General features: G+C 42.3%; 1 protein-coding gene and 1 non-coding gene across 14 annotated transcripts in view; both read left to right on the top strand.

The window, feature by feature from the left end:
- The window catches only part of RGS20 (regulator of G protein signaling 20), an 81568-nt gene that overhangs the window by 18542 nt on the left and 39240 nt on the right, over positions 1 to 23786 (top strand). The window lies entirely within an intron of this gene.
- Positions 17244 to 17349, top strand: LOC112440712 (U6 spliceosomal RNA). Its single transcript, XR_003028732.1, has one exon. It is a non-coding gene; the product is annotated as a U6 spliceosomal RNA (small nuclear RNA).

Raw genomic sequence — 23786 nt, forward strand, 5'->3', positions numbered from 1 at the left:
ACTTATCTTTTACTAAGCATACTTTATAATATCCATATAGTAACCACAATACATTTGTCATACCCAACAAAATTAACAGTAAGCAATTCACATCATCTAATGTGTAACCATAGCACATTCTTTCTCATTAGCCTCTTTACTAATCTTCCTCATCATCCATCTTCTTTTTCGTACGCCAACTTGAAGAAATTGGACCTGCTGCCCCATCGATTGTCCCACATTGAATTGATTTGCTGCTTCCTCAAGTTGCTAACTTGTTCCTGTATTCCCTAAATTTCTGCAAACTAGAGGTTAGACTCAAAGGCTCAAATAAATTCCTGTTGCATCACATCAGAGGGACACAATGTCTGCAAAATTGGCTCACTTTTAGTTATGGAAAGGACATTATTTCTAAAAGCTTGGTAGGTCAGTCCAAATTATACAGAGCGGCTGATAGGTCCAAGGCATGTGGGGCACACACTGCAAAGGCAACAGGTGCTACTCTTACTACAGCTGCCTTCTGCTTGCTGAAAGAGCTTGAGTGTCCACTCTGGGCCATACTTTGGGAGCTCTGTTCCTCAGCAGGGCTGGAATGCCTCCTTGATGGCTGTGGGGCTAGATCCCACCCCCTCGCCTTACACCACCAGGAGCTGCTGCTCTGCCTCCCCCTGGCTATAATTCCCTGCCTGACTTGAGGAGTGGTGGTGATGATGATGATGATGATGAGGTTGTGTTTCCCTTCTGCACTGTTAATTTGGAGAATGTTCCAGATGAGGAAAATGCATCACCTTCAGAGGATACCAGATGTTACCCAGACCACTGTCCTGGTATTGAGGGTACTCAGAGTGTACCTAGAAGTAGGTGTGGCCATTAGGGAGCACAGAAGGAGTGTTACCCTTTTTCTTTTGGGAGGCTGTGTTCCTTCCACCACATCAGAACCAAAGAAGAAACTGGCCTCCTCCTAATGCTCCATTGCCTTCACCATTACTTCCATATAATAACCTTGTGGCACTTTAACAGAAGTGTGGATTTGTGGAGGATTTAAATTCATATCAAATGTCAATTCACATTTTTTAGGGTTATATTGAAGCATGCATAACACATGATATCCTGTGGGCTCTAGATTACTTAGATTTCAAAACCAGAGATAGAAATGAAATATGTATGAGATTGAATACAGTAAGGGCTTATGTGGCATTAATTGCACATATTTATTGTTTTCTCTATTAAATAAAAGCTGAACTGTAATTAGTTAAGCCAGGTGCATTTCTGTTTTTCCAGATGCACTGTGGGAACCCACTTTTCCACCTGGTGAATGTTGAAAAGACTATAAATACAATAATTCTCTAGGCCAAAGAGCACTGCAGGTGCTTTTAACCAAGGAAAGAGTTTGCATTTCTGATCTTTGTACTGACGTATGCCTATGAAAGAAAACACTGAAATGCTATGTAACATGACTGGCATGTTCATTTGCATTTCACACTGTAGCATGATGGTCAGGGAAACTATTTTCATGGCACATTATTGTTCAAATACATATTAAAATTTCTGCTGTTAGGAACTTTATGTTCCCAGCTGTGATGTGTTAATAGCATTTCCTTCAGAAGTCAGGCAGCTGGCCCCCACACTAACTACAATGCTGTGCGATGCTCCTGTGTCTGTCCTCCTGGCACCACAATGCCTGTGTACCATGTTTGTCACCAGCATGCTACATGTGCTATGTCCACTGCCTTTTGTCTCTCTATTCTCTTTATTGGGTATTTTTCCTTCCTTTTCTCAGGTGTCTCAGGTTTAAGTCACAGAATCATGACTTTATGGAACAGAAAGGGGAACGACTTAGCCAACAGCAGCCCAGAGCAGGCAGCTGACTTATGTCAGGCGAACAAGTTAGTGACAGAATAGAACTCACAACCTGCATTTCTGTACTTTTTGGTACTCAATCCTCTATGCTGCCTTTAAGGTAAATTAAAATACCAGCATTTAAAAACTGTTTTATGACATCCATTCATAGAGATGTGTAACCATCACTGCAATTCATTTTAGAATATTTTCATCACTCCAAGAAGAGACCCAGCACCACTTAGCCGTCAACCACCAAGTCCCTTCCTCCAGCAGCCCCAGGCAGTCACTGAACTACTTTCTGTTTCCACAGATTTGCCTGTTCCGAACATTTTATATAGATGGGTTCATATGATACGTGGCCTTTTCTAGCTGGCTTCTCTCACTTAGCATCTCGTTTGCACAGTTCAGCCATGTAGTGGTAGGTAACCATGGCATGTCAGCAAGAGAAGAAAAACTTGGTGGTCATTTTGACTCCAGTTCAGAAGACAAAACCAAGGCCTAGGGAGGTGGCTTCAGGCTCTAGTCACAAAGCCCAACAGGGGAAGAGTGAGGATCCAGCTAGACCCCTCACCACTCACCGCCCTCAGCAGACTTCCTGGTGCTTCCCTGACCTGCGTGCAAAGGTGCTCTGCTTGGTGAACTGGCAGATTTACATGCCTGTCCTCTAGTTTTTCTGTTCTCAGCTTTGCCCAGCTATTTTTGTCACCGCTTGCATGTCCTTGAAGGCATTCTGGGTTACTTCTAGATTTGTGAATGGTTAAGGTGCCAGATGTCTGAGGGTGGGTAAATGGGGTCCCTGCTATTTCAGTCCCTGCTGAATATAGACACAAAGGTACAGGACCAATTTGTTTACAGTCTTTTTTTTCCCCTAGGTTAGAATGCAGTGGTGCAATCATAGCTCACTGCAGCCTTAAACTCCTGGGCTCAAACGATCCTCCCACCTCAGCCTCCTGAGTAGGTGGAACTACAGGTGCGTGCCACCATGCCTGGCTGATTTTTAAATTTTTTTTAGAGACGGGGTCTCACTATGTTGCCCAGGCTGGTCTCAAACTCCTGGACTTAAGCCATCCACCTGCCTCAGCCTCCCAAAGTGCTGAGATTACAGTTGTGAGCCACTGTACCCAGCCTTGTTTACAATCTTAAAACACCTATAAGGTCTTTCTATATTACTCATCCTATTTTTACATTAAATATCAATGTTTATATAGCAAGAAATGTAAACAAAAAATAAAATATCAATAAGTACTAAATTTAAAGAAATAAGGCACCAGAGTAGCACCTAGTTTTCAGAGACCTTTCACATACATTCTCTCATTTAATCCTCTTAACAAATCTCAAGGCAGCTAATGTTATACACATGAGGAGGTGGAGGCTTAGGAAGGTGAAGTAATTTGGTCCAGGCCTCACAAGTGGCAAAGGTCAGGATGGCAGGGCTCCTCTGACTGGACACCCTATGCTCTCCTCCCCCTATCGCACCAGACTGCCGGACATTCCTGGCCCAGTTCTCTGTTTTAAGCGAGTGTTCTCTAGGGACCAGCTGTGGGCCAGAAGGTCAGCACAGCACTCAGAGGACTCCTCCAAGTAAACCCAATATTCCCACTCGGCCCTCTGAGCCCAGTCACGGCGGGGCTGCTCACGTCCTGACCTGGCTCCATGGGACACTCCTCCACGCCCCTCACAGCATCCCACTGTACTCTCTTGACCTCGGTCTACCAACAGCAACATGCCCTGGCCTTCATACTTGTCTCTTTTTTTTTTTTTTTTTGAGATGGAGTCTTGCTCTATCACCCAGGCTGGAGTGCAGTGGCGCAATCAATCTCAGCTCACTACAACCTCCGCCTTACAAGTTCAAGTGATTCTCCTGCTTCAGCCTCCCGAGTAGCTGGGACTACAGATGCCCGTCACCATGCCCGGCTAATTTTTGTATTTTTAGTAGAGATGGGGTTTCACCATGTTGGTCAGGCTGGTCTCGAGCTCCTGACCTCAAGTGATCTACCCACCTTGGCCTCCCAAAGTGTTAGGATTACAGGCGTGAGCCACCGCGCCCAGCCTATACTTGTCTCTTAATGTCTCTTTTTGTTTCATCTCTCACTGGGATCTGGCTAGTCTTTGAGAACATTGCCTTCCCTATGGCCCTGGTAGTTAGAGACATTTCCCCACAGAAATTTTGCCACTTCAGGGCTTAGAAGTAAGGTAGGTGTCTCTGCTGTCTATTGCCACTTCTAAAACACTCCTTCTCTGAAAAACCGCACCTCTTAAATTCTGACACATGCTACAAAGATGGTTGAACCTTCAGGTCATTATGCTGAAGGAAATAAGCCAGACACAAAAGGACAGATACTATATGACTTCACTTATATGAGGTACTTAGAGTAGTCAAAATTATGGAGACAGAGCTGGCACGCACCTGTAGTCCGAGCTACTTGGGAGGCTGAGGCAGGAGAATTGCTCCAACCCGGGGGTTTGAGGCTGCAGTGGTATGATCATGCCTCCAAATAGCCACTGCACTCCACTGTGGGCAACAGAGTGAGACCCTGTCCCTTAAAAAAGGAAAACATTATAGAGATAGAATAGAATGCAGAATGGCAGTTGCCAACATCATTGGTGAGATTAATCCACGTATTGAGGTAGTTGGAGATTGTTCATTCTCATCGCTGAATAATATCCCATTATATAAACACATTCACTTATCCATTCTACTTTTTATTTTTTTTTCTTTGAGTCAGGGTCTCGCTCTGTCACCCAGGCTGAAGTACAGTGATGCGACCTGGACTCACCACAACCTCTGCCTCCTGGACCCAAGGAATTCTCCCACCTAAGCCTCCTGAGTAGCTGGGACTAGGCGCGTGTCACCACATCCAGCTAATTTTTGCTTCTTTTTGTAGAGACAGGGTTTTGCCATGTTGCCCAGGCTGGTCTCAACTCCTGGGCTCAAGCTGTCCACCCGCTGTGTCCTCCCAAAGTGCTGGGATTACAGGCATGAGCCACTGTGCCTAGCCCCATTCTACTATTGATGAACATTTGAATAGTTTTTGACTATTATGTGTAGAACATCCTAATGCATACTTTTGGTGCAACGTTCTCAGGGAGTATATACCAAGGCCTGGAATGGCTGGGTCAGAGGGTGTGTATGGGGTCAGCCGAAACACATTCTGTGAGTGTTCCTAACTGGTTACACCAATTTACACTCCCATCAGCGGTGCGGGAGAGTTCTGGTTGCTCTCTATCCTTCCTCTCTATCTTTCTCATCACTTGGCATTTCCTTCATTATTTTAGCTGCTCTTTTGTGTGGGGATGTGCATGCCATTCCCTGTCTATGCATAGTTGCAATATTTGCACTGGCTCATTACACTGACCAATAGGTTATGGATACTGCTGTGAAAATGAAGAAAAAGATAAGCTTTTAAATGTAAAAACAAAATGATTGGTTCTTTTTTTTTTTGGAGATGGAGTCTCCCTCTGTCACCCAGGCTAGAGTGCAGTGGCACGATCTCAGCTCACAGCAACCTCTGCCTCCTGGATTCAAGTAATTCTCCTGCCTCAGCTTCCCGAGTAGCTGGGATTACAGGCGCTCGCCACCATGCTCGGTTAATTTCTGTATTTTTAGTAGAGACAGGATTTCGCCATGTTGGCCAGGCTGGGCTCGAACTTCTGACCTCAGGTGATCTGCCCACCTCGGCCTCCCAAAGTGCTGGGATCACAGGTGTGAGCCACCCACGCCCAGCCCAAAATGATTGATTCTTATATTTTTGACAGAGAGATCAGATGGATCAGTTCATACTCTGGCAGTTAATTTTATTTCCTCTAAATAAAAATGGACAGGTTAATTTATTAAGCAGCTGTGTTATCAATATGGTACGTGTGTGTGCTTGTATAGATAGATGTATATGTACATACATAACTATACATTTTGCTGGACACATAATATTTTAGGTGCCTACTGTATGCTAGACACTGTTCTACCATCATTAAAAAAGCACTGCCCTGTTTTACTGTTGATTAAAAACAAAATTCTGAAAATAGTGAACAAACAATGAGGCTTACAACGTTTGTTACAGGATAAGAAATCTCAATTTAGAAAAATGTTGTCAACTTTGACTAACCTGGAATGCTCGTTACACAGTCCCGAAATTAATTTTGATCCTAATCTGGCTATATCTGCACCCCAGCCAGCCACCTTCCACAGCAGTTAAGTCCCTGACAGGAGACGGCACCCAGGAAGCCACAAAGAGCAAACTGGTTTCTGCCCAGGATCTCTGCCAGCTCTGCAGCCTTGGTGATGTCACTTACACAGCTCAGCACTCTCCATGCTTCTTCCCAGCCTGAGCCAAGCAGCATCAGGGAACTTGTTCTTCTGTCCCTTGGCCTTGCCTACCCCACCTTCCACAATGAAAGGTATTTCCCAAGAAAAGCACACTCACCCTAAAGCCAGGTCCCTCCCTACCAAGTCTCAGCACTAGATGCTGCTTCAGAAGGAGAAGCAGAGCAGAAATACCACAGAGGGAAGAAGGGTATTTGCGGTGTTCTTACAGCTCCTACCAGAATTTTACCTTTTATCCAAGGTGAGAATGGAGGCAGAGTGAGTGGCTGGGAGACCTCCACCATTATCTAGACCTGAGATGTTAACTAGGGCCATATCACGTGGAGAAGAACAGGGCAGATGTGAGAGGCATGCTGGGAGACAGATTGCCTTTGCCTTTGCCAGGAGTTAGGATTGGGAGGAGTTGAGGATGATAAGTTTTCTTGAACAACTGGAGAGATAGTAACACTGCTTACCAAGAGAGAAAAAACAAGAAGGGGTAGCTTTGTCTGGGGAGATAATAACTTTGCTTTTTTTTTTTTTTTAACCAAGTCTCACTCTGTCACCCAGGCTGGAGTGTAGTGGTGTGATCTCTGCTCACTGCAACCTCCGCGTCCCAGGTTCAAGTGATTCTCCTGCCTCACCCTCCCAAGTAGCTGAAGTAGCTGGGATTACAGGTGCCTGCCACCACACTTGGCTAATTTTTATATTTTTAGTAGAGATGGGATTTCGCCATGTTGGCCAGGCTGTTCTCGAACTCCTGACCTCAAGTGATCCTTCTGCCTTGGCCTCCCAAAGTGCTAGGATTACAGGCGTGAGCCACCACGCCTGGCCACAACTTTGATTTTCGACATTAATTTTTCTATGATGTAAGTAATTTGGCTGTTTTTTTCTATAATTTGCAATAACTACGCAGAAATTCTCATTAGGGAGCCTGCTCCTTGCTGGGAAACAGTAAATAGCTGGCCATTCTCATGCAAACCATTAATGATGGCCTCATACATTCCTCAGCCATTTGAAGAGTCCCTAAAGCAGCCCCACAGACAAAGATTTTCCCAAGTGTTTAATACTTTCAGAGGTGCCCTGGGCCAAGTTATCACTGGGAATGCACCCCAGCTGCAATTTTCTTGAGAATGCCACTATTTCCTGGGATAAGCAAAGCTCTTAATAAAGATTTCAATCAGTACTTACAAAATGCTCCTTCGTTGTTGGCTGACATTAGGAAAGAACAAATAAAAACATACATAATTTATTTATTTCCTTCAGATCATACTCTCTTCTTTCTAATACTTCCCAAAAGGCCATTGTAAAAGTTGAGTTATATAGGATGTTCATTTAGTAATGGCAGAAGAGAAGAGAAAGACACTCTTATTATAGTCTTAAAGCCTTCACTGGCTTAAAACCTCCTGGGGCTTACACATTTGGCAACGGCTATATAAACAAAAGTGTAAAGATTTCCATGATAAGTCACTGAAAAACAGATGGTAAGATGCTTAAGTGGTTTTTTAAAAGATGAGGACATCTGTAAGCATCCATCTGGAAGTAATTATAATTCAAAAGTCTTTTGTTACTATTAAGCTTCCAGTTGACTTCCCCTACTAGAAAACAATGGACCAGCTTTTTCTTAAAATAGACAATAAAACCCAAATAGTCAGACAATAAAACCAAAAGACAGAAATTTTTGAAAACCCATAGATTTGCGTGGAAGCAAAGTTTAGAATTTCCACAAAAATCCACCAGCTACTAAACTGTTGGCTTTCTGTATCAAACATAGTGGAAGATAGAGCTTTGATTTGATTTTTTGGTCTATTTGTGCTGAAGTCAGTGCAAGTAATTCTAGCTCTTCATTAATATTTCATGAGCCACAGTGAGATGGACTTTTGTCTGGTGATGACTATACTGCAGGATAATGGGCCAGCGTCCTCTCAAATTTAGAATCGCCTCATCTCAGCATCCTACCAAACAGAACATCACTGTTGACCAGCATTCAGCTTACATCTCGGCTGCTAATAGTAACAGGGCCTGTTTGTGACTTCAGCAGCATCTGGTGACCCGGTGTTACTCTTGCAGTACGTGATTCAGAGAAAGCCACATTCCCCTGTTGCTATTTTCAGGTAGGCAGCTAAACCCAAGGAGAGTTTAGCATGGATTCAGCAGGTCTGTTTTTCTAACTTCATTGTGTAAATTCTTGAATGAGAATCTAGTGAGCGGCCAAAAAAAGACTTCCTGTGAACTCATTCTCCTCGAAGCCAAACATGTTCAGAAACTGTTTCCTTCAGGTTCTGGAAGCCTAGAGCCCTTCACATGAGATTTGTCCCTCTCCCCAACACACTTTATGCCTCCTGTCCCCAGCCAAATGGCTTTTCCATCCTTTTCCTCCTCCCATTCATTCGACTTCCAGTTCTGTCTGAAGTCAGAGGCATGCATGGGGCTGAGAGGGGCCTGGGTCACAGGGTCCCCCTCCTCCACCCACAAGTGAACATCCAACTTTAAGACCAAGTATTTAAGACCAGAGGACCCTACAAAAAACTCACTCAGGCCAGGCGCGGTGGTTCATGCCTGTAATCCCAGCACTTTGGGAGGCTGAGGCGGGCGGATCACGACCTCGTCCCTACTAAAAATACAAAAAATTAGCCGAGCATGGTGGCACGTGCCTATAGTCCTAGCTATTTGGGAGGCTAAAGCAGGAGAATCACTTGAACCCGGGAGGTGGAGGTTGCAGTGAGCCGAGACAGCACCCCTGCACTCCAGCCTGGGTGACAGAGCAAGACTCCATCTCAAAAAAAGAAAAAAAAACCAACTCACTCAACCCTCTGCTACTTTACTATCGAGTGGCCCCCTAAGTGTGCTGGCAAATGTGGTATCTGTGGGAAATCATCCTCCATCCAAGGCAAAATAGTATTAGAGAAAGATTTCCCAGGCAGGGGAAACCTAGAAGGCAGGACGACCTAGAGGAAGGTAAAATTAGGAGTAAATTGAAACACGTTGTGTTAAATACTCAGAAACATTACTGCAGAGAACAAGGAAATGAGAGTGTCTCTTGAGGCTGCAGTACAGGAGGATATTCCTGGAATATCGCAGTGCTTTTCATGCACCTGGGAACCACAGTCAGTGGGAGCTCAGAAAACAGTGAAATTGAAATGAATGAGGCTCATGAGGAAAGGAGTTTTGTTCTTAATGTGGAACAGCAACAAAGACCCAATCGTTTGAACAGGCTTAAAAAAGTACTGGGAGAGATATGTATAGGGCACAACTGAGGGACTAAGGTAAAATCATAGCATCCCAGTGCAATGCAAGGGGAAGGCTTACAGCTGAGAGTTAGGAGGGAGACTTCCTTGTTTGTGTCCATCTGCTATAGTTGGTATATTGGGGATTACCAAAGCTGTAAAATCCCCAGACATAGCTCTCTGCTTCATGTTCCACCCCATTTTAATGTCATTAGTCATTTCTTCAATGTGAAAGCAGAAAGAAATGTCCCATCAATTAACTCTGTAGCATATCGTAACAAAAATCTGGGAGAAGCAATGGACCTAAGTGGCCGGGTGGCTTGGTATCAGAGCGGCCTTCCCACTGGTCCCATTCTTCCTTATCTCAGATAACAAAGCACGCAGATTCCTCCTGCTTGTGAACCACATTTTTTTCTGAAGCATTTGATGTTTTCTATGTCTTGTTAGCCTTCCTGTATCTATTAAGATTTAAAGAATCTTGGCTGGGCGCGGTGGCTCACGCCTGTAATCCCAGCACTTTGAGAGGCCGAGGTGGGCAGATCACGAGATCAGGAGTTCAAGACCAGCCTGGCCAACATGGTGAAATCCGTCTCTACTGAAAATATAAACATTAGCTTGGCATGGTGGCACGAGCCTGTAATCCCAGCTACTCAGGAGGCTGAGGCAGGAGAATTGCTTGAACCCGGGAGGCTGAGGTTGCAGTGAGCCAAGATTGCCCCATTGCACTCTAGCTCTGGGCGACAGAGCAAGACTCCATCTCAGGAATAAAAAAAAAAAAAGATTTAAAGAATCTTTCTAAAATATTTAAAGAGTAAGAGAGACGCTCTTGGGGATGAGGAGTGGCGGGGCAGGTAATGATTCTCCTGGGAGGCCAGAGGCCAGGCTAACAGGCTCCTGCATCTCATGGCTTCTTAGGATCCCAGAAAATGAATGGCAAGCTTACGCTTTGCATTTTAGAGGGGTAGGAAATGAGGGGCCAAAAGATTTAACCAGGATACAGATTAAGTTTAAAGGTTATTACCAGCTACCGTGTCTAAGGGTGAGGTTTGGGATTCCTGCCTTTGTGTCATTGTGCAGCCATCAGAGGTAGGAGGTACTGTCACCCTGACCCTGAAATACTCACAATGCCAGCCCAGAAAAAATCCATCTAGAAGTGCATTCTGCAGGGTAGAGTCTCGGGTTCAATGAAGTTGTGAGGCAGGTGATGAAAGGTCAAAGCTGCCTGACCCATTCATGATGCTTGACAGAGAGCGCTCAATCTGAAGATCATTGACACTGAAACTATTGAAAACGGCATATGCATATGGAACAAAAAGATGGAAAACGTTGGGAGATGGGATAATGGGTGATTAACTCTTAGAAATGTTCTTTATAGAACATTGAAAGCAAAAAATAAAGGCAGGCACATGCAGACAAGGCAGCTATGGAAAGGAAGTCATGAAAGTTAGAAGCAATAGTTGGAATAAAGCAATAGATAAAGGAGATACAGAAAAGTAAAACACTGGACTTGCCGAGCTACTAAAACTTATACAGACTGCTGCTGGGAGCGGTGATTCATGCCTGTAATCCTAGCACTTTGGGAGCCCAAGCTGAGTTGATTACTTGAGCCCAGGAGTTTGAGACCAGCCTGGGCCACATGGTGAAACCCTGCCTCTATTCATAATACAAAAATTAGCCAGGCATAGTGGCAGGTGCCTGTAATCCCAGCTACTCGGGAGGCTGAGGCAGGATAATCTCTTCAACCTGGGAGGCAGAAGTTGCAGTGAGCTGAGATCATGCCATTGCACTCCAGCCTGGGCAACAAGATTGAAACTCCATCTCAAAAAAAAAAAAAAATTAGCTGGGTGCAGTGGCTCACACCTGTGGTCCCAGCTACTCAGGAGGCTGAGGTGGGAGGATCACCTGAGGCCCAGGAGGCGGAGGTAGCAGTGAGCTATAATTGCACCACCACACTCCAGCCTGGGTGACAGAGTGAGACCCTGTCTCAAGATAAATAAATAAATAAATAAACAAACTATCATATCAACACAGAAAGTTATAAAGCAGCATTCAAAATCATATATATACTCTCATAATCATGTAAATAATTTTTGTGAACAAAGGGAAGGAAATGCAAAATAAAATTTAAAATATTGGCATGATGGATTTATGGCATGTTATTCTTTTTAAAAATATACTTGGTAACAGTTGTTGAGCATTTAATAATTCCAGGCACTATGTGAGGATTTTACATGAATTATCATATTTATTCCTCCCAGCAACCCCATGAGCCAGATACTATTATTTTCCTGATTTGACACGGAGAAGTTGGAGTGACCTGCCTGTGGTCATACAGGTAGTGGTGGTACTGGGTCCATTTGATTCTGAGTACTCTATTATCCATTATGGTATATATATATATATATATATATATATATATATATATATACTTTTTTTTTTGAGACAGGGTCTTACTCTGTCACCCAGGCTGGAGTGCAGTGGTGTTATCTCAATTCACTGTAGCCTTTGCCTTCCAGGCTCCAGCAATCCTCCAGCCTCAGCCTCCCAAATAGCTGGGACTATAGGCCCGCACAACCATATATGGCTAATTTGTTGTTGTTGTTGTTGAGACAGGGTCTCCCTATATTGCCCAGGCTGGTTTCAAACTCCTAGGCTGAAGTGATCCGCCCATGGCCTTGGTCTCCCAAAGTGCTGGGATTACAGCTGTGGGCCACCACACCCAACCCCTTATGCTATTTTTTTTAAAGGCTGTTATTATAATAGTGTACAGGTAGATATTTAAATGCATGCTTATATTAAAAATTTGGAGATATATTAATGTTCCTATGGCAGAATGATATCATAGTCCTGGTACTTGATATTGGAGGTTTCTTGCTTCTGGTAGAGGAGTAACATTATAGAAAGTAGCAATACAGTGGGAAGGAATTGTTATGTGAATAATGATGAACCATTTCTGAGAATGGATTAAATGTGTGTGATACACTTGTCTTTGACAACTTTTGACTGATGTGGAAGGACAGAGGTGATGGAAACTCTAATGAGGAAGGAAAATGTCTGCTGGGTGTGTATTCTCTCTCTTTCCTTCTAGAGTCCTTTGTATCTAGAGTGTCTGAGACTGGGGAAATGAAGGTGACCAGTAGATAGTTGAAGAGAGCAGGGACAAATGCCTTCCTGGGCTGGGTTCATACATTTTATTAAATTCCCTGTTACATTATCAAACAGAAAGGGTAAAGATGCACTGAGTCATGAGGTAAAACACAGAGGGATACATTATTAGTTCTCTAATCATTCATCACATATGTATTAAACACCTTTACATAAAACAGAATCAATCAAAGCACTATTCGGAACATGAAGAAAGCCATGTAGCCAGCAAAAGTACAGATGCCCTGGTATCAGCAAGAGCACAAAGCTGGTATTTGAGGGGCTCTTGCTTCAGGCTATGGGCCAAAAAAAATTACCAAGACCCTCCACCAAAGTAGAGGTACCCATAGCAGATAATACATGAAAAGATGCTCAACATTATCAGTCAAGAGGGAAATGCAAATTAAACCCACCATGAGCTGCCACTTACGCCTATTAAGATTGCCAGGAAAAAAAAAATCTGACAATGTCAACTACTGACAAGGATGTGGAACAATTGAAACTCTCATTCATTGCTGGTGGGAACAGAAAAAAGATACAGCTCCTTTGAAAGACAAGTTGGCATGTTCTTAGAAAGCGAATAAACATGCACTTACTATGTGACCCAGTGAGTATTTACCCAAGAAAAATGAAAACATACACCCACACAAAAATCTCTGCACAAATGTTTATAGAAGCTTTATTCATAAGCACCCAAAACAGGAAATAACACAAATGTCCATCATTAGGTGCCTGGACAGACAGTTATAACCACATAATTGAGTACTACTCAGCAATAAACAAGAATGAACTACTGATACACACGACCAGGTGAATCTCAAAAGCATTACGCTAAGTGAAAGAAGCCCAGACTCCAAACAATGCATACCATATGATTTAATTTGTATGATATTTTGGAAAAGGAAAAACTATCATATCAATCTACAAAGTAATAATATACCTAAACATGTTAAAATCATACAGGCCACATTTTCTGATCAAAATGTAAAGAAACATACAAACTAGTCAGGCTAGTCAAGAAATTAAAAATAAACTTTAAAAAGGCTGTGGATAAAAAATCTGAGCTGCAATTAGATCTGAGGTATTTGGAGGTGAACTATTAGATCTGAGCTATTTGGAAATAAAAATAGTGCTATCTAGCAAAACTCAGTGGATATGATCAAAGCAGTAACTGGATAAAAATTTGTACTTTTAAACCCACTTATTAAAAACCAGCAGTGACTGAAAGTAAATGAACTAAAACTTTAATGTGAGAGGCCAGGAGAAAATTAAGTCATTTTTTAAAAAGTAGATGAAGAATAATGAAAATAAAAGCAGAAATTAATGAAATTTACAGTTAACAGAAAGCAAAATTGATCCATAAAACCTAAAGCCAATTCTTTGGAAACAGAACTACAGACTAACCTTTGGCAAATCTGATTCAGATAAGAGGATAGAAAAGCCCAAACCATCAGAAATGAGTTACGGTGCATAACCGGATCAAGACTTTTTTACACAAAAACCAAATAACATGTACAAGTTTAATGCCAATGTATTTGAAAATCTTAGGTAAGATAGATACTTTTCTGAAAAAATATAAATTTAAAATATTGAGTCATATGGTAGTAGAAGATCCTAAACTACATAGAAAAAATCGAAAAGGTGTTATGAGATTTGTCCCTAAGAAAGGCATCAGGCCCTGGCCAGGCACGGTGGCTCATTGCCTGTATTCCCAGCACTTTGGGAGCCTGAGGTGGGTGGATCACTTGAGGTCAGGGGTTCGAGATCAGCCTGGCCAACATAACATGGTGAAACCCCATCTCTACTAAAAATACAAAAAAATTAGCTGGTCATGGTGGTGTGTGCCTGTAATCCCAGCTACTCAGGAGACTGAGGCATGAGAATCGCTTGAACCCGGGAGGTGGAAGTCGCAATTAGCCAAGATTGGGCCACTTAACTCCAGCTTGGGTGATGGAGTGAGACTCTGTGTCAAAAAATACATAAAAATAAAAAGATGGAACATTTCCAACTTTGTTTTAAAAGGCAGAAAAATAAGAATATTTAAACTGGACAAAGATGGCCAAAAAAAGGAAAATTCATGAAGGGAGATCCTATTCATAATAGGAACATAAATCACAAGACTGCAAATTCCTATGCATAGGAATAACCACATAGCAAACATTTATTGAGTGCTATGTGTTGCAAGCACATTTGAAGTGCTTCACCAGTATCGCCTCATTTAATCTTCACCTCCAGGATACTCAGTATCCCAGTTCTATTGATGAAGGAACCAAGACTCAAAAAGATGGAATAACTTCTCTAAGCTTATACAGCTAATCAACAATGGAGTTGAGATTTAAGCCAATTTCCCCCAGTCCTCACAATGGATACAGTTAATCTTGATTTTTTTTTTTTTTGCCAATTTTGTAGGTAAAAATATCAAAAAAAGATACCTGGTTTTAATTTGCATCTCTTTGTTTTGCATGATTTCCTGCCACATAAATTTTAATATTTATTCTTGAATCACATTTAACTTCAATTTTGCATCTTCAGTATTTATGAAATCTTTCATTAGTTACATTCCTCAAATGAATTCATCCCACTGGCTTCCAGCTACTGTTCGTCTGTCTATTCTGATATTTCATTGAGAATACCAATATTTTTCTAAATTTACTTTTGATAAAACTGAACATTTTTTCATAGGTGATTTTATTTGTGTATATATACATATGTAGTGTGCGTGTGTATGTTTGTATATGTGATTTCTTCATCCATGATTTTTTAGTTTATTAGTGAGTAAAATGTTTTAAAAGAAAATCTTATCCTTATCAACTATTAGGTTACCCTGAAGTATAATTTTTATAGGAAAAGTAGGATAAAAACTTGATTCCTTCCCCTTATTTATCAGTTTTCAAAATTGTTCCCTATCACTGTCTAAAAGTAGTCAGTGAGTTTTTTTAGTATCATTATGAATTCATAGTTTTGCACATATTTTATGTGTTTCAATGCACTGCAATTGATTTTGTTTTTTTTTTTTTTGAGGCAGAGTCTTGCTCTGTTGCCCAGGCTGGAGTGCAGTGGTGCAAACTCAGCTCACTGCAAACTCCGACTCCTGGGTTCAAGCAATTCTCCTGCCTCAGCCTCCCAAGTAGCTGGGATTACAGGCACCTGCCACCACGCCTGGCTAATTTTTGTATTTTTGGTAGAGATGGGGTTTCTCCATGTTGGTCAGGCTGGTATCAAACTCCTGACCTCAGGTGATCCACCCGCCTCGGGCTCCAAAGTGCTGGGATTACAGACATGAGCCACCATGCCCAGCCTAAAAATAATATTAATAAATTATCACACTGGTTAGTCAACTCAGCTGCAGATTAAAATGTCCAGTCATCTAATGCACTTGACAGTTCTGGACAGAAGCATTAAAGTGGCTTCACAGGAGATCCTATTCCTCACTCCACATTAGACATTGTTATGGGTTGAATTGTGTCCCCCCAGAATATATGTTGAAGTTCTAACCATGATACCTGTGAATATCACCTTATTTGGAAACAGGGTCTTTGCATGCACCACCACATCTGGCTAATCAAGTGAAGATGAGGCCAAACTGGATGAAGGTGGGCCTGAAATCCAACGACTGGTGACCTTATAAGGAGGGAGAGCTTCAAAGACCCAGGCAGTCATAGAGGGAAGAAGGGCAAGTGGCAAAGAAGACAGAGATTGGGTTTCTGTTGCCACCGAGGCTGCCAGAAGAGGCAAGGAAGAATCCTCCCCTAGAGCCTTCAGAGGCAGATGCCTGGCCCTGCTGACGGTTTGGTTTTGAACTTTTAGCCTCCAGAACTGTGCAAGAATAAATTTATGTTGTTTTAAGCCATCGGGTTTGTGGTAATTTGTTATGGCAGCTCTAGGGAACTAATCCAGATGTTAAAGTTTATTCTTACATGGAAATTGAGGTTTCTAATAAAAGGTGTGTGGACGTGGCTACTTCGATCACTTACTGAGCTCTGGCACCATGACTTCTGGCCTTGGCTATATTTTCCTTTCTTTCTTTTTTTCCTCTTCCTTCTTTTCTTTTCTCTTTTTTCCAATCTCTTTTTTTTTTTTTGAAACAGGGTCCCGCTCTGTCAGCCAAGCTGGAGTGCAGTGGCACCGTCATGGCTCACTGCAGCCTCAAACTTCTGGGCTAAAGTGATCCTCCTGCCTCAGCCTACTGAGTAACTAGTACTATAGGCATGCATCACCACATCTGGCTAATTTTTAAATATTTGTAGAGATAGAGGTCATGCAATGTTGCCTGGGCTGGTCTTGAACTCCTGGCCTCAAGTGATCCTCCCACCTTGGCCTCCCAAGGAGCTGGGATTACAGGCCCTTCTTAGTTCTTTGATGTCAATCCAATTTTAGGTTCTTAACCTCGGTACTTTGGGTCCACTGTGGATTCCCCATTCTCTCCTTCTTTCTCTTCCTATTTTTGATCTTATCCCTTGCAGATCTCCCTTCATGTCCCTGCCCCCAAACTGTAATTTGTGATATTTGCTGTTGCCTCTTATCCATTCTTGTGCACTAGATAATCTTAGTTTCTTTATGTAGTTCACTAATTTAACAAGCCAGACTGAACTGAGTGTAAACAGGCAGTGAATTTCTTCTCCTATCACCACGTTCAAACAGTATCGGTTTTCCCCTCCTCTCCCCTCAACTCTATCTCATGCAGATTCTATAGCTTTTCAGGTCAATGTCAGTATTAGAACAGTCTCATTTTCAGGCGTTAAAAAAGTTCAGTGCTCGCTTCAGCAGCACATATACTACAACTGGAACAATACAGAGAAATTAGCATGGCCCCTGCGCAAGGATGACATGCAAATTCATGAAGCATTCCATAAAAAGAAAAAAAAAGAAAGAAAATTTTTTTTAATGTTTAGTCCCAGCCAGGCACGGTGGCTCATGCCTGTAATCCCAGCACTTCTGGGAGGCCAAGGTGGTGGATCACCTGAGGTCAGGAGTTTGAGGCCAGCCTGGCCAACATGGTGAAACTCTGTCTCTACTAAAACTACAAAAATTAGCTGGGTGTGGTGATGCACGCCTGTAATCCCAGCTACTCGGGAGGCTGAGGCAGGAGAATCACTTGAATCTGGGAGGCGAGGTTGCAGTGAGCCGAGATCGCGCCACTGAACTTCCAGCCTGGGCAATGGAGCGTGACTCTGTGTCAAAAAAAAAAAAAGTTCAGTCCCCTTGAAATCAAACTTTAGTGCCCTCCATTTCAGTTTCCCCTCACCCAGCTTTGGCCTCTCTAGAGGTTGCGCAGACCAGCAGTGTCAGGGGAGAGGAGGATAGCCCTTCCAGTTCCTCTCTGCTTTCTCTCCTTTCCTAGCTCTGCTACCTTGGATGCAGCACTGTTAAAGACAGAGGTGGTATTGGTCAATGGGAGTTCAGACCAGTTTTTCTTCTACAGGGATCTCCCCACTCCTGCCTGACCTCTTCAGCTTTGGTCCCAGTCATACAGCTCTGGGGTTCTCCTTCCCAGTCCAACAGTTTTGCACAGGATCCTTCAAGAAGATTCAAGCTTGGCCACCTTCCATGTCTCCCATGGAAAAACTCACCCATCCATGCAGCTGGGTCACTTCCCTTTTTCCTAGACCTGGCTGTTCCAACCAGGCCCTCCCATTCAGTCTCAGGCAGTCCGGAGGGAAGCTGCAGTCTCTGTACCTCTCATGCTTTGCCAGGTTCTCCCTTCTGCATCATCTGAGGAGAAGGACAGTGCTGGTGCCTGAGTTTCTTTCTTTTTTAAAAATGTGTTTAGAATTGGAGTCTCGCTATGTTGCCCAGGCTGGTCTCGAACTCCTGGCCTCAATCAAGCCTCTCAAGTAGGTGTGGTTACAGGCATGAACCACCCCACCTGACATATTTACTGACATATTTTACCATATTTTATCGAATTCTAGATTCACTATTGTTTCTTGTATTCCATACTTCCCCTTGGGGTCTACTTTTCTTGGTAAAATATGCTTTAATAATTTTCTTTGCAAGAGTCTGTGAGAGATCAGCAAATATTCATCTGAGGACTATGGTTCAAGTCGTCTCTTCCAGCATGATCCCCCAGGATGTCTTCTGTCTCCAACAGATGGTGGCAGAGAAAGGAGCAGACATGCTACTGGGCAGTCTCTATTACAAATTTCCTTCTGTGAAATCTCTTTATCTCTAAAATATTCTCAAGATTAGCAGTATGTGACTTCCATTAATTCTCCTACTAAGTTTTACATAGAAGTGTCAGAAGCTCTCTCTAGAATATGTGGGCACACATCACTCACGGTCCTTGCCTTTGGAGACTCAGAGACTTTGGAAACCCTGATATGACAGGAAACATTCCATTTAGTGTCCTGTTATAGTAACCCTCCTTGGCTACATAATGTTCATCTAACTTTTCTAATCACTTTCAAAAGAGTCCTACATTCAAACAAGTACTTAAGTACACAAGTACTCAAGACCCAATTTTTTTCTTTGAGACAGGGTCTCACTCTGTTGCCCAAGCTAACTGCGGTGGTATGACCACAGCTAACTGCGGTGGTATGACCACAGCTCACTGCAGTCTCCACCTCCTGGGCTCAAGGGATCCTCCCACCTCAACCTCCTAAGGAGCTGGGACTACAGGCATGTACCACAAAGTCCGGCTAATTTTTTATTTTTCGTAGAGACAAGGTTTCACTGTGTTGCCCAGGGTGGTCTTGAACTCCTGACCTCAAGTGATCTGTCTGCCTCAGCCTCCCAAAGTGCTGGGATTACAGGCAGGAGCCACTGAGCCCAGCCTAAGACCCATTTTTGCAGACAGTACTTAATTAAATTTACTGACATATTTTATCAAATTCTAGATTTACTATTGTTTCTTGAATTCCATACTTTCCCTTGGGATCTACTTTTCTTGGTAAAATATGCTTTAACAATTTTTTTGCAACGGTCTGTGAGAGATAAGCTCTCTGAGTCTTATCTCAGAGGAAGATATTATCTGTTTTCTTCTGGGATCTGTTGTTGCTGAAGAGAAGTACGGTTGTTGGCCTAATTATTCTTTTGTAGGAAACTTTTTTCTCTGGTAGCTTCTTAAGTTATCTGTCAATTCCTGATGTTTTAAAGTTTACCATGGTATTTCTAGTAGTGGATTTTTGTTTATTTGTCCTGCTTTGTAAAGAGAGAGACTTTCTGAGAGTCTAGTCAATTCATGTTGCTATAACAGAATTCCATAGGCCGGGTGGCTCAAACGACCAAATTTGTTTCTCACAGTTCTGGAGGCTGGGAAGTCCAAGATCAAGGCACTGGCAGATAGGTGTCTGGTGAGGGCTGCTTCCTGGTTGCCAGAAACCAGGAACTGTCTTCTCACCGCACCCTCACAGGGTAGATAAAGAGGGAGAGAGCTCTGTGAAGCCTCTTTCATAAGGACACGAATCCCTTTCATAAAGGCCCCATTCTCATGACCTAATCACTCCCTAGGGCCCCACTTCCAAATATCATCACCTTGGGGCTTCAATTAATGAATTTTGTGGTAGACATAAACATTCAGTCTGTAGCACTGAGGATTTGTGTTTCTTTCAGTTCTGGAAATTCTCAGAACACCTACTTTCTTTTTGTTTGGTTGGTTTTTGTTTTTTGTTTTTTGTTTTTTTTTTTTTTTTGAGATGGAATTTCACTCTTGTTGCCCAGGCTGGAGTGCAGTGGTGCGATCTCAGCCCATTGCAACCTCTGCCTCCCAGGTTCAAGTGATTCTTCTGCCTCAGCCTCCTGAGTAGCTGGGATTACAGGCACGTGCCACCACACCTGGCTAAGTTTTTGTATTTTCAGTAGAGACAGAGTTTCACCATGTTGGCCAGGCTGGTCTGGAACTCCTGACCTCAGGTGATCCACCCGCCTCAGCCTTCCAAAGTGCAGGGATTATAGGCATGAGCCACCATGCCTGGCCTCCTACTTTCTTTTTAACTGTTATTTTCCCATCGTTATCTCCATTTTCCTTATATTAAACTCCTGTTAAATGTACATTGAAACTGGTAACTCTACACTCCCTTACTCTTTCACCTTTAAACAACATTGAGATAAAATTTACATACTATAAAGTTTATTCATTTAAAGAGCACAGGCCAGGCATAGTGGTTCATACCTGTTGTCCCAGCACTTTAGGAAGCCAAGGTAGGAGGATCACTTGAGCCCAGGAGCTGGAGACTGCAGTGAGCTATGATCACACCACTGCACTCCAGTCTGGGTGACAGAGACTGACTCTGTCTCAGTCAATCACAATCAGTAGTTTTTAGTATACTTACAGAGTTGTGCAGCCATCATCATAATCTAATTTTAGGACATTTTCATCAAAAGAAACCTTGTACCCATTAGTAGTCATTTGTTCTCTCTCCCTGCTCCCAACCCTAGGCAACCACTATTCTACGTTCTGTCTCTCTAGACATACCTGTTCTGGGCATTTCATGTACAAGTATTATACAACATGTGGACTTTGGGGTCTTGATTCCTTCAATTAACAGAATGTTTTTAAGACTTAGTCATGCCATAGCATGTATGAGTCCTGCATTCCTTTTATAAAATTGTCATATAAATCATATACCGTAAGGCTCACCATTTTACAATATACAGTTCAGTCGTTTTTAGTACAGTCACAAAGTTGTGCAACAATCACCACTAATTCCTGAATATTTTCATAATTCTGAAAAGAAATCCCACACCTACTAGCAGTCACTCCTCATTCCCCTTACCCCATCCCCTGGCAACCACTAATTTACTTCCAGTCTCTATGGATTTGCCCAGTCTGAAAATTTCTTATAAATGGAATCATACATTATGTTGCCTTTTGCGTCTGCCTTCGTTCACTTCACATATTTTCTTTTTTTTTCTTTCTTCCTTTTTTTTTTTTTTTTTTTTTGAGACGGAGCTTTGCTCTTGTTGCCCAGGCCGAAGTACAATGGCGCGATCTCAGCTTGCTGCAACCTCTGCCTCCCGGGTTCAAGCAATTCTCTTGCCTCAGCCTCTGAGTAGCTGGGACTACAGGTGCCCACCACCACACCCAGCTAATTTTTTGTATTTTTAGTAGAGATGGGTTTCACTGTGTTGGTCAGGCTGGTCTCGAACTCCTGACCACAAATGATCCACCTGCCTCAGCTTCCCAAAGTGCTAGGATTACAGGCATGAGCCACAGTGCCCAGACTTCACTTAACATATTTTCAAGGCTCATCCATGTTGTAGCAGGATCCAGTACTTCATTCCTTTTCATAGCTAAATAAATATTGCCTCGTATGGACATATCATGTTTTGTTCATCCATCAGTTGATAGATATTTGTGTTTTTCCACTTTGTGACCATTATGTATAATGTTTACAACAATAAACAAACAGCATTTGTTTACAAGTTTTTGTGTGGACATGTGTTTTCAGTTTTCTGGGCATATATAGGAGTAGAATTGCTGGGTCATTTGGAAACTTCATGTTTAACATTTTGAGGACCTGTCAAACTGTTTTCCAAAGTGGCCAACCCATTTTACATTCTCACATGTAGCATATGAGGATTCTAATTTCTTCACATCCTAACACTAATTGTCTACTTTTATTTTACCCATCCTAGTAGGAATAAAATAGTATTTCATTGTTGTTGAGATTTTATTTCCCTAATGACTGATTATGTTAATCATCTTTTCATGTGTATATTGGCCATTTGAAGTATCTAGTCAAATCCTTTCTCCGTTTTTAAATTGGGTTTTCTCTCCTTTTTCTTAAGTTGCAAGAGTTCTTTATACATCCTGGATACAAGTCTCTTACCTGATATGTGACTTCCAAATATTTTTTCCCATTCTGTGGGTTTTTTCACTTTTTTTTTTTTTTTTTTTTTTGAGACAGTCTTGCTCTGTCACCCAGGCTGGAGTTCAATGGCGCAATCTCGGCTCACTGCAACCTCCGCCTCCCAGGTTCAAGAGATTCTCCTGCCTCAGCCTCCTGAGTAGCTGGGATTACAGGCACGTGCCACCAGGCCCTGCTTATTTTTGTATATTTTTTTGGTAGAGACAGGGTTTCACCATGTTGGTCATGCTGGTCTGGTGTCATTTGAAGCATAACATTTTTTCTTTTTTTTTTTTTTTGAGACAGTCTTGCCCTGTTGCCCAGGCTGGAATGCAGTGGTGCGATCTTGGCTTACTGCAGCCTCAACTTCTGGGCAGGAGGATCACCTGAGCCCAGGTGTTATGTTGTCCAGCCTGGGCAACATAGCAAGACCCCATCTCTAAAAAGAAAACAAAACAGGCACCTGGGATTTTGATAGGGATTGCATTGAATCTGTACATTAACTTGAGGAATGTTGCCATCCTAACAGCATTGTCTTATATTTTATAAATATGGGATGTCTTTCCACTTACTTAGATGTTTTTTTTTGTTTTTTGTTTTTTGTTTTGCCCAGGCCTTACTGCCAGGCTGGAGCTTCCAATGTAGTATGAATAGAAGTGGTAAAAGTAGATTTTTTTTCTTATTTCTGATCTTAGAGAGAAAGCCATCAGTCTTTCAGTGTTTAATATGATCTTAGATATAGGTGTGTTATAGGCGACTTTGGTCAGGTTTAGGAAGCTTCCTTATATGCCAATTTTGTTGAATATTATTTATCATGAAATGCATTAGATTTTGTCAAATAATTTTTTTTTTGAGACGGGCAGTCTCACTCTGCTGCCCAGGCTGGAGTGCAGTGGTGCAATTTCAGCTCACTGCAACCTCCAGTTCCTGGGCTTAAGCGATTCTCCTGCCTCAGCCTCCTGAGTAGCTGGGATTACAGGCACATGCCATCACGCCTGGCTAATTTTTGTATTTTTTAGTAGAGATAGGGTTTCACCATGTTGGCCAGGCTGGTCTTGAACTCCTGACCTCAGGTGATCCACCCACCTCGGCCTCCCAAAGTGCTGGGATAACAGGTGTGAGCCACTGTGCCTGACAAAATAATTTTGCTCAGTCTATTATGATTTTTGTCCATTATTTTATTGATATGGCTATTACGTTTATTTTTTATGTTAAACTAACCTTGCATTCTTACATTAAATTCTACTTAGTCATGGCATATAATCCTTTTTTTACATGTTGCTAGATTCCGTTTGCTAGTATTTTAAGATTTTTGCAACTGTATTCATAAAAGATGATTATGGTGTCTTTATTTGGTTTTGGTATCAGAGTAATACCGGTCTCAGAGAATAAGTTGGGAAGTATTCACTCCCCTTCCATTTTTTGGAACAGTTTTTGAAGAACTGGTAGTCCTTCTTTACTAAATGTTTGGTAGAATTCACCGGTGAAACCAACTTGATCTGAGCT

This window comes from Pan paniscus, chromosome 7 (genome assembly GCF_029289425.2).
Source record: "Pan paniscus chromosome 7, NHGRI_mPanPan1-v2.0_pri, whole genome shotgun sequence".
In the NCBI taxonomy this organism is placed as follows: Eukaryota; Metazoa; Chordata; class Mammalia; order Primates; family Hominidae; genus Pan; species Pan paniscus.